The 12,673-nt window shown below is 35.8% G+C and overlaps 1 protein-coding gene and 1 pseudogene across 1 annotated transcript in view; one reads left to right on the top strand and one right to left on the bottom strand.

Annotated features, from left to right (window-relative positions):
* Positions 1-12,673, top strand: part of LOC126058122 (olfactory receptor 2AK2-like) — a 324,114-nt gene that overhangs the window by 305,153 nt on the left and 6,288 nt on the right. The window lies entirely within an intron of this gene.
* Positions 6,969-7,931, bottom strand: LOC126058428 (olfactory receptor 2AK2-like; annotated as a pseudogene).

Consider the following 12,673-nt stretch of genomic DNA (forward strand, 5'->3'; position numbering starts at 1 on the left):
CCAGATAATGTGTCCAAAGTAAGTAAGATGAAGTCTTGCCATCCTCATTCCTAAGGAACATTTCACTGTTTTATTGTAAGACTGATTTTTTTGTTCTTTTGTTAATCCATGGTACATTCAATATTCTTCACCAACACCACACTTCCACGCATCAGTACTTCTCCTGCCTTCTTTTTTCATTGTCCAGTTTTCACATTCACAGAGGCGAACAAAAAGACCACAGTGTTGAATAGAAGTAGGGAAAAGAGATATCCTTGCCGTGTTCCTGATTTTATGGCAAAATCTTTCAGTCTTTCACCATCGAGTATAATGTTAAGTGTTGGTTTTTCACAACTGTCCTTTATCATTTTAAGGAAGTGTACTGAGGTGAAGGAAATTCAGAGCTATATGACAGTATTGCACAACAAGCTATTTAATGGGGCCAACACATTGAAAGTCACATGCAAGGGGGTGGTCCCTGTAGCAGAAGGTCTTCCAGAGGCTAGAGTCACAGGTAGCATCAGAAGGAGAAGAGAGCAAGAAAGCTCCCAGGGGTGAGAAGTGATATCCTCCTGCAGCCAGGCGATAAGTCTCTGGGTCAGAGAGCTCTAAAAGCAGCAGCATCTTAGGGTCTTTATAACTACAGGAATTTATCTTTTTTTTTTTTTTTTTTTTAGGACTAGCAGAAGTTGAGTCCAGTTTTGCAGGGTATGTAAAACAGGCAGGTCCTAAGTGGCTAAAAATCTGCTTATTTGGGCTATTTTTAAATCAGTTGGACATGTACAAGTTTGAGTTTCATGCCAGTTTTTTTTTTTTTTTTCCATATAGTACGCCTCGGCTTACTTGAAGAAGTAAATAACTTGGGGCTAATACACAGAGGCCATTTTTGACTCTCACACAATAGGAAGTTCGCTTTTATTCCTGATTTTTGAGTGTTTTTTTGTTAAACGCTTTTTTCTGCATCAGTTGATAGATCATCCCCCTCTCCCTACGTTCTATTAATGTGTTGCATTACACTGATTGACTTTTATATATGCTGTACTTGTGGGACAAAGCACACAGGGTTATGGCATATGGTCCTTTTAATATGCTGCTGGATTGGAGTTTTACTATTTTGTTGAGGATTTCCATAGATATTTCTATGCAATATTTTTTTCTGATGGCTTTGTCTGGCTAAATATCAGGATGCTGATAGCATCATGGAATGAGTTACAAATTATTCCTTCCTTTTAGTTTTTGGAAAAGTTTGAGAAAGATTGATGTTAATTTCTATTTGATGCCTTCTTTATAATTTCTTTGTCATTATTGATATTCTCTATTCGTTGAGACATTCTCCTGTTTTCCTTTAGGTCTTTGACCACGTTTAACACAGTAGATTTAAACGATTTGCCTAGCAATTCTATGTCATTGGTTCTTCAGGGACTGCTTTCACCGATTTTTTTTTTTTTTCCTGTGAATTGGTTGTACTTCCTGTTTCTTGGCATGCCTAGTATTTTTACCAAACACTGGGCTTTGTGAATTTTATGTGTTAACTCTGAAAAGCAGATACTCCAGCCTACCTAGTGCTTGCTGTTATTGTTGAGGGCTGCGGTCATCTGTTTAGTGACATTTCCAAACTATTTATTTGTTTGTATGTATTTATTATTTTTCATAGACTGTTTTCTTTGCCATGTGTGGTCACTGAAGTCTATCTTCAGTTATTTTAGTGGTCAACCAGTGACCTGATAGAGACCTTTTTTGGAGTCAAAAAGAGAAGAAAAAGAAAACTAAAAACCCTTTCCTGGTCATTGAAGATTGACTCTGAATTAGGTACTCTTTCAATGCTTAGCCAGGCCACCTACAACTGGGCCTTAGTCTACACCTCCGTTTGTGCAGAGCCCAAAGATCTGCCAGAGGCTCAAACCTAGGGTCCTCTCAGGTCTTGTCTGAGCATGCATTCAACCTGGGTATGTACATTGGATCTCTGATCCTTCAGTACATTCAGTATCTCTACAGTTTATTCTCCCATGCATCTGCCTCGTCAGCCTCTTCTTTTCCAGGCTATCAGGTTTGTCTGCTTCTTTCCCTGTTCTCCATTCCTTACCTAAGCTGGTTATGGCATTATATGTCTTTAAGGCTTTTCACAGACAGACACCACCTGATAGCCACTCATGTCTGAGAGGAGTAAAGCCAAGGCCTATCTCAGAGCAAGTATCTCTGGAACTACCAGATTGGTCAAAATAAACAACAACAACATTTTTAGAAAAAAGATCTGTCTTGTCCACACCCTGGCACCAGCAAGCCACACCAGGAATGTGGGCTGCTGTCTTCATGGCAGCTGCCAAGTGGAGAATGGAGGATAGTAGGTGAATAAACAAAAATGCCACCATTTTTCATCAAAATTCAACAGCATCTTTTCTCATGAAGCACTTAATGTTTATTCTGTCAGGTTTTTTTCCCACTTATTCATTGCTTCAGGGAAACCCTGGTGGCCTAGTGGTTAAGTGCTACGGCTGCTAACCAAAGAGTCGGCAGTTCGAAGCCTCCAGGCGCTCCTTGGAAACTCTATGGGGCAGTTCTACTCTGTTCTATAGGGTCGCTATGAGTGGGAGTCGACTCGATGGCATTGGGTTTCGTTTTTGGTTTTTTTCATTGCTTCAGTGGAGGGAACGAATCCTATACCTTCTTAACACACTGTTTTCTGTAACATCCCCTCTCCTGATGTTTTTAAGTGACCTTTCTCTTATTTCAGAAACACTGGTGGCATAGTGGTTAAGTGCTATGGCTGCTAACCAAGAGGTCAGCAGTTCGAATCCACCAGACACTCCTCGGAAACTCTATAGTGCAGCTCTACTCTGTCCTATAGGGTCGCTATGAGTCGCAATCGACTTGACGGGAGTGGGTTTGGTTTTCTGGTTTTCTCTTATTTCAGTATTTGCTTGGTTGCTGTAAATATTTTAAAACTTTCTAAATTTCTAAAAAAGTTGATTCTAACACTTTTTGCTTTGTCGTTGTTTCTGTGCAGGAACAGGCCCTCCACAGAAGCTATCTGAGGCTATCAACTTGGTCATTTTCACTGACATTATCCACATCTCATTTTTTAAAAATATACACGGATATACAATTGATCCAACAACTTTCACTGAAATGTGTATCCTTTTATCACTCCCCATACAAGCACCTGACATATGTGACTCATCATTGTACACGTATGTGTGCATCTGAATTATGTATTCTCTTCCATTGGTCTATAATTATATCAATACAAATTTTTAATATGACATAGAATGATGCATCTCATTTTATTATTTTTAAAATTCCCTTTGAGCTATTACTGTTTTTTGCATCATTTTATATAAATTCTATAGCCAACTTGTAAATTAAACACACACACATGCACACACTGATGGGATTCTAATGGGGATTATATTGAATTTATGTAATAATTGAAATGATTTATTTTTTCATTGTTCAGTATAATTCATGGATAATGCACTTAAATATAATGGTTTCATTACAAGTAAGTATGGGTAGCAGCTAGGGGGAGGCATGAGGAATCTTCTCAAGTGCTAATAATATGTTACTACTTTCATATAGGTTTGTTCAATTTGCGATAATCTATCTGATTAGTTGTGAATGTACTGTATGTGGATTTCTTTATTCTGTATAACCTACACAAATCATCCTTCAAATTGCTATTTACTTAAAAAAAGTTTGTTAGCTATAGCTATTGAAGTTTAGGCATCGTGTTTAGTCAGGTTTAGGCTCTATTGGAACTCAAAAGCATGAAAATGGTCAAAAATACTACAAAAATTAATTACAATAATAAAAGATCAAGGATGTATAAAACTCTAAGGCCAAGATCAAGAAGCTGGGGTGGAGATTATCTGAAACTTGAAGCTAGCAACTGGACATACAACCATATACTTCACTGACTGATGTGGTCTGCAGATGTGAACTTTCATGCAATCTGTGTGAAACATATTTAAATATGTTAAAATTCATTAAATTTGAATGTACATTTATTAAAACATGGATTTATTATTTTCATTTTTGATAGTAAGTATAAATTAGAATTTCAAACTTTATGTAAAACACAAATGGTTTACACACTTAAGTAATTTCACCACCAATTCCATTCGTAGATATATACAAAATACAAACTCTTGTTTATGGGAAACAGGAGACAATTGCAACAATGTTTATAAGTGCATTGTATATAATAGTAGACAACTAGAAATAAAACAAGCATCTATCAGCAGCAACACCAACAACAAAAAATGGATAAATGTGTAGTATAGTCTTAAAATAGAATGCCATTCAATAATAAAATAGAATGGGCTGTCATTTCATTCAACCTGGAGCGTTAGTAATGTCAACCGAAAAAACAATTTTCAAAAAGATTATCTACAACTTAAGACCCCTTTATTAAGTTCTACAGCATCTAAAAATATTTTCTAATACCCTATGAATTCTATATTATAATTATAGCAAGAGAATTAAAAAACCAAAAATTCAGAATGATGGTGGAGGTATAGGAGGATATGAGGAGTCCCTGGATGGTGCGAACAGTTAACATAGTCACTGCTAAATGAAACCTTGGTGGTTCTAGTCTACCCAGAGGTATAGGAGGATATGAAGAGTCCCTGGATGGTGCGAACAGTTAACATAGTCACTGCTAACTGAAAGCTTGGTGGTTCGAGTCTACCCAGAGGCACCTCAGGAGAACGGATTGGTGATCCACATTAGAAAAATAAGCCGTTGAAAACCCTACCAAGAACAGTTCTACTCTGACACACATGGGGTCGCCAAGAGTTGGAGGAGCACTAAAGATAAATTTACTATTTTAGTTGTTGGGTTGGGTGGTGAACTTACAGGTATACATTATATTATAAACAAACTGACCGAAGTAAGGCATTCATAGACCAATAAACACATTTTGTCTTGAACCAGAAATGAGTGTTCCTAAAGGCCATTACATATAATTATTATTAAAATTATTGACAATGGATCCAAAAAAATCTTGTCAGTGAATCTCTAAAATATTTCACAGAAATATACACTTTCTTCCAATACCATTGTTCATGCACTGATGGCACACTGGTTGTATTTTGCTCTCATGGTTTATATTCCACTTTATATTTAGCAGCAAGTAGTTAGCAACCCACTGCATTATTTATTATCAACACTCAGACTCTAAGAAGTTTTCATATATTACTGATTGGAAAATAAATGATTAAATCCACTTTGGATAACACTAAAAAAAAAAATTTTTTTTTTTTTTTTATTAGAGCTAAACATGTGCCTAATTTATGACCAAGCAATTTCAATTTAGGTATATGTACAAGAGAATTGAGTTCACGTGTTCTCAAAAAACACTTGTACAGGAAGCTTTATGGTAGTTTTATTCATTATAGTCAAACATTTCTGACATCAGAATGGAAATAATTATTCTAAGCCATATGATGGAATTCAGCTTTGTAATAAAAATGATGGAGACTCTCAAAAATATGGTTGAACCTTTTAAACATGTTTAGGAAAAGAAGCCAGACATCAAAGAGAACTTATTTTCTGATTTAAAAGTTTCGACTCAATGGTGATGAGAAATAAGAGCTTCTATTTAATGGCGATAGAAGCCAGAATAATGATTGTAACTGTGGGCCTAAGGCATTAACATGAAAGTAGCATAAGAGATGACGAATGATGAAATGCTCCACCTGTGGTTTCCCTCAAGCTGTAATGATGACAGTTCCACACTTCCAGTTGTTAATTTCAAGTTTTAGCCCAATTCTGAAAGCTTCTTATTTCATAGTATTTCCCATCCCATGTGTCCACAAAACTCAAATGTCTGCTTTCTCCCAGTCTCCTGAATCTGCCCAGTCTTTGCCTCTCCACTAATATCACCTTGGTCCAAGGTAATATCTTGTCACAGCTGGACTACTGCAATGGCTTTCTCCTGCCCACATCAGTTCTCTACCACAACTCTGCAAAGGTAGCCCATTGTTTTAGGTTCAAAGCCACAATCCTCACGTTGATCTAATTTACACTGTAAGACCCGGCCCCAAAACATATACCTATTTCCTGTGTCTCACTAATTTACTCCTTGATCTTTTGTGACTACGCTGGGCATATCCCCACCTCAGGGAGTTCTCACTTGTTCTTTGCTCTTCCCAGAACATTTATCCACAAATATCCACTTGTCTCTCTTCCTCGACTCCTTTTAGTTTTTGACAAAAGTCATATTCTTGATTCTCCCTTCTCTGACTATTTGACTTAATATTGCAAATATCCTCTGTTTTCCTGATTCCAATTTTCCACTTAGTTCTTCTTCATGGTGATTAATACTTTTTGGTATACTCTGAAATTTACCCAAACCCAGTGCTGTCGAGTTGATTCCGACTCATATAAGGTCGCTTTACCAGTTAATTTTATATACTGTCTTTCTCCCCACGATAAAATGTAAACTTCATGAGAGCAGAGACTTATGTCAGTTTTTTCTTGTTTAATCCCATTTCACCAGTGCCTATAACAGTGTCACATACAGAGTTAAAGCATTAAAGCCCTTGTTCAATAAATGAATAAATAAATAAATAAGTGGATGTATGCATTTTGCTCTATATTATAGTTTGGTCAGCATATGTATTTTCCTGATATTATGTATTATATGGTAAATTATATTTCATGTGCATTTTATTTCAGAATATTAAAAAGGTACTAAAAATTTGTTATGGCATGGGAGCATTGTGTTGACAGGGATTAAATCTATTGCTTTAGAAGATAAAGTTGAAAATGGCAACCATTCTCTTGCTTTTACACGGCAAATCCACCGAGTTCCAATAACAAAGATTTAGTTATTTCTGAGAAGTGTAGAAACCAAGGCATTGTTACGTTTATTTATTTTGTAAACATTTCTTTGAGCTTACATCTCTCTAGACAGTAGGCTAATCAAATCATGTTGTTCAGTCTCAAACTATAAAGGGTTCCTAAAGTCATATTTTCTGTACAAATGTCTATTTTCCCAGCACTCTTCTCATGGCCCCCATGACCTCCTTATTCCTCAGACTGTAGATAAATGGGTTCAGAAGAGGTGTAATGATACTGTAAAACACCGCCACCACTTTATCTTCCTCAGGGTAATGCAAGGAATGTGGCCTTGTATAGGTGGAGAGAGTAGCCCCATAGAATAGGCTTGCCACAATCAGATGAGAGGAACACGTGGAGATGGCTTTTGTCTGCCCTTTACCTGAGCTCATCTGGTACACCACAATAAGCACCTGGGCATAGGAAGCCAGAATGGCCATGAATGGTAGTAACAGAATGACAAGGCCACTAAAGAGGACAGTATACTCATACTGGGAGGTGTCCTGACACACCAAAGGCATTAGAGATGGAACTTCACAGAAAAAGTGGTTAATGATCCGAGATGTACAGAATGGAAGTTGAAATACATACAGTGTATGTATTAAAGCATTGATAGAACTACTGGCCCATGCACATGTGACCATGGACAAACAGATCGTCTTGCTCATGAGCACAGGATAATGTGAAGGGTGACAGATCGCTACGTGTCTATCATAAGACATGAAACCAAGAAGAGCTTCAGTTCCACCAAGAGTCAAAAACAGAAAGGTTTGAATCTCACAACCGAAAAAAGTAATGGTCTTACTATTTGACAGGAAGTTTGCTGCCATCTTGGGTACCGTGGTGGAGATGTACACCATGTCAATGAAGGAGAGCTGACTGAGGAGGAAGTACATGGGAGTGTGGAGCAGAGTGTCCAATCGGATGAGGTGGATCAGTATGATATTTCCCATCAAAGCCACTGAGAAGATGACAGTAATGGCAACAAAGAGTATCTTGTTCATTTGGCCATATTGGAAAAAGCCAAGAAGTATAAACTCTGCTCCAAAAGTTTGATTTTCTGTCTTCATGGCTTAAATCAAAACAAAGCAGACCATATCTGAAAATTCCATTAACAACATTGATTGACCTTTGAGAGAAAACAAAATGATTATTAAATGCAGTAGGATTCCCTTTAATCAGCTTAGGTGACTATGTCTCTCCCTGTTTTTATATAGCAAACCCTGGTAGTGTAGTAGTTAAGTGCTATGGCTGCTAACCAAAAGGTCAGCAGTTTGAATCCTCCAGGCACTCCGTGGAAACTCTATGGGGCAGTTCTTCCCTGTTCTATAGGGTACTATGAGTCAGAATCAATTCAACAGCAATGGGTTTGGTTTTGGGTTTTTATGCACTGAATCTGTGTCTATTGAGCAATGGGCATTTTGAAAAATAAAATAAAAATAACGTTTCTTTAAAATTGATCACAGAATAAAAATATAATATGGGGATAAAACATTTAGATGATTTGCCAATGTGAGTTATTACTCCCCTTGTAAATATCTTCATGATGATAGACTAGAGACATGTTCACATGTTGTGAAAAATCTTTCACTCAATTCCTTCATATATATAGTTTAGAATTGCACTGTTGGTTAAACTTGGTATAATATTCTTTAAAAAAAACTTCTCGACTCCATTTTTCAATTTTGAATTTGTATTGGCTATACATTGTAATAAAAATTATATTAACATTTGTGGGTCAGGAATATTTTAGCTCTTCTAAATGAATTGGTGGTTATGTAGATAACATCTGTAAGTGTAAATAGGAATTCATTGACAAAGCCCTCCAAAACAAAAGATCGATCGATCTACCTACCTACCTACCTACCTATCATCTACCTACCTATCTACCTACCTGTCTACCCACCTACCTACCCACCTACCTACCTATCTATCTATCATCTATCTATCTACCTACCTGTCTGTCTATCTATCATCTATCTTTCTTTCATCTATCTATCATCTATCTATCTATCTACCTATCTATCTATCATCTATCTAAAAAAAAAATTTTTTTTCTATCTGTCTTTCTTTCATCTATCTATCTATCATCTATCTATGATCTATCTATCTATCATCTATCTATCTATCTAAAACCTAGCTATCTATTATCTATATATCTATCATCTATCTATCTATCATCTATCTGTCTGTCTATCTATCTGTCTATCATCTATCTATTTATCTATCTATCATCTGTCTATCTACCTATCATCATCAGCATCTATCATCTATCTATCTATCTGTCTGTCTATCTATCTATATGCCAGACCTAAGGGATGGTTGGAGAATGAATCATTAAAATAGAAGTTAACAATTATTCATCTAAATTTAACTCAAGAAGCATGTCAAGAATGGCATTTTTAATTTTACTTAGTCCTGTTATATTAATTGGGGAAATTTACATTTAAACTGCACTTGGAAGAAGTGGCAATTAGTAAAAGTTTATCACTTGCTCTTCAATTGGGATATGAAATCAAAAGACTACTGATGGCTTTTTTAAAATTCAAAAGTTTTGGATAATTCTTATTGCAGAACAACGTTAAGACATAGAAAATATTTTCAATTAAAAACTAGCCAACTTTAATATAAAACCCCTTGTTGTTGAGTTGATTCCGATTCACAAAGACCCTATAGGACAGAGTAAAATTGCTCCATAGGGTTTCCAAGGCGTGGCTGGTAGGCTCGAACTGCCAACCCTGTGGTTAGCAGCAAAGCACAAAATTAACTGACAATAACAATTGTTGATTATACACGTGCAAATACTAATACAATTCTGGCATATAAAATTCAATGACTCTAAAAAGACCATACTTAATGGTCTGACTGAGACTAGAGGAATCCCGGCGGTCATGGTCCCCAAACCTTCTGTTGGCACAGGACAGGAACCATCCCCGAAGACAACTCATCAGACATGAAAGGGACTGGACAGTGGGTAGGAGAGAGATGCTGATGAAGAGTGAGCTAATTATATCAGGTGGACACTTGAGACTGTGTAGGCATCTCCTGTCTGGAGGGGGAATGGGAGGATAGAGAGAGTTGGAAGCTGGCAAAATTGTCAGAAAGGAGAGACTGGAAGGGCTGACTCATTAGGGGGAGAGCAAGTGGGAGTACGGAGTAAGATGTACATAAACTTATATGTGACAGACTGACTTGATTTGTAAACGTTCACTTGAAGCTCAATAAAAGTTAATAAAAAAAAAATTCAATGACTCATCATCAGTTGTATTTACTATTAACTTGACTATACTTAGTCCAAGATGCAGTCACATGAGCAAACCAAAATGTAAGTCTTTGTTCTGTAAATGCCTGACCTCAGAAGCCTAAATGTGAATGAACCAGTTAGTATATGAGCTCATAAACTATATCTGCTATTCATGAATTGGGAAGCTATTGTCTGAAACTTCCTATTCATGAATTGCAAATAAAGCTTATAAATTCATATGCAAATTTACTCTAGTAGAAATTTTATTTTTTACATTATCTATAGTCAACCAAGTTCGTATAAACTGAGGCATACTTTGTTTTTTTTAACTAACAATATCATATTAGGAATTTTCATTGTGTAAATAATTTGTAAAAGTATAATAAATGTAATATGCTTTACGGAAGCATTTTAGAATGATGAGTACATGATAAAAACAGATAAGGGAACTAAAAAAATCAGCTTGGTGAGATAATGTGCATGTATTCAAAATCAGTTATGAAAGCTAGACAGTTACACATTATATATAGAAAAATATATGCATATGCATGTATGCATATATATTTCACTTGAAATAAAACAATTTACGAAATATTTTAATTCAACTGCAAAGACTCTCACCACGAATTTGTATTGCTTGAAACAGTTTACAGCCTTTCACCACTCCAGTAATATTGTTGAATATGACTACGCCTTGAGCATAATACAAAGCGGTAAGGCAAAAATAAGAAACATTTTTTTCTACCCCAGTCAAGACTACAAGTGATGCCTCCAGGACCATGCTGCCCAGTAGGGGTTGCACTGGACCTTCAAACCCTACCCTTTTCTCGCTTTACAAAGACACATCTCTCACCTTGCTCTTTTGTGATTGCTGTCCTAAGAAAATTTAAAATCAATATATGGCCAAATTAATCTCAGATAACATATCTAGATATTCAATTTTTGCAGTAATCATCCAAATGTAATGTGGATAATCTAGCCAGCCCAGAAATCGCCCAAATCAAAGGAAATGGGCATCCAAGAAAAATACTATTCACTCTACATAATTTATCAAATAAAACACATTCCTTTAAATAGTGTCCCTGAGATTAGTCATATATTGATCTTTTTGACACGAATTGTAGCGAAGTATTCAAGGTATTATAATATTTTAGGTTAAATTCAGAGTCATTAATGGCCCAGAAGAGCTATTTGAAATCTGAATGGTTGTTATTATGAACAAGGCTGCTTTACCTCCAGCAGACCACGTTTTCAAAACTGAAAAACAAGCCACTGTGTTGAAAAGCATATTCTTTTTCATTAGGTATTTAGACATATAGATTATTTTACATATATAAAAATAGTTGAAAAAAATTTTTAATTGAGATATATTGTCTTTTATAGAGATAATGTTTCAATCTCCTAGAAGACTTTTTGAAATAAATCATTAAACAGGGAGTTGGGAAATGGATCTGCAAAATTACATAGACGATTTTCCTGTCACCCCACTTGGGCACAGCATTAGAGAGGCACAGTAAGTCTGTCTTTCAAAAATTTTTAAGTTAAATTATATTATTTGTTTGTCATATATATTAAAAAGTCACAGACAAAACTGCATGTATTAGGAAAATCAAGCTACTTGACACTTGTACAGGGTGGCAGAAAAATAAATTCACAAAGAAATCCAAAACTGTGAAATCCCTAATTTGAAACACATTTTAGGAAGTGTTACCATTCTATGAACTTGCAGGATTGCTTTTTTTTTTTTTGCCTCAGCAAATAAGTCTTCAATCATTTACCATGAAAAAACTTAGTGGAAAAAAGAATCAAATGTTCAAACTCATTTTCTCGTCCTTATATAAGACTTTAAACCTCTCGGTGGACACAGGCTGGCTGCCTGATCAGGGTGGAATTCATACTTTGTTTCTCAGAGACCTTCTGGGAAAACTAGACCTCTAGTCCGTGATTAAGCACATTGTACAAATTACAAGTGATATTTTATTAGTCCTGGTGTCTGCATTCCTGGGGGGAGGGAGGGAAATGAACAAAGGGTCAAGCCTCAAAATATATTTGTTCAAGTGAAAAAAAAATCAAATAATTGATATTAGCTGATTGCTTTAAAAAAATTTTTTTAAAAGTTAACTATTTTACCTTTAAAATATGTATGTAGATTTTGACTCCGTATAGTTAGTAATCAGCTAATATATAGTTTGATTTTTTTTTCTATACAAAATATGCATGAAATACTGAGGAGTTATCTAATATAGGTGATATTATTAATGTGCTAAATTTTGCAATAATTTTATTCCCAAAATAGGAAGGTTGGCTTGGCCATGGAAGTAAGGGACTCCGATTTCTGAAAGTCCACAGATCAAATACAAATGCTGTAATCCCTAAGGGTTAAAGTGCCCACGTGTAGAGTAGAATTTAGATTTTGGCATGGTGCTCAATAATGTTGTTCTATTTCGATGAGATGTATTTAATCTGGAAAAATTGAAGTGAGCTGAAATTTTGCCCAGTCAATTGCCTTACCTGATTCTATGGGATGACATGAAATAGCTGCTGTGCTCAAGAATGGGAAAAGAAAAGTGCAATAACTTAAGAAGAAACTTGATGTGGGTTAGATTTTGG

This window comes from Elephas maximus, chromosome 14 (genome assembly GCF_024166365.1).
Source record: "Elephas maximus indicus isolate mEleMax1 chromosome 14, mEleMax1 primary haplotype, whole genome shotgun sequence".
In the NCBI taxonomy this organism is placed as follows: domain Eukaryota; kingdom Metazoa; phylum Chordata; class Mammalia; order Proboscidea; family Elephantidae; genus Elephas; species Elephas maximus.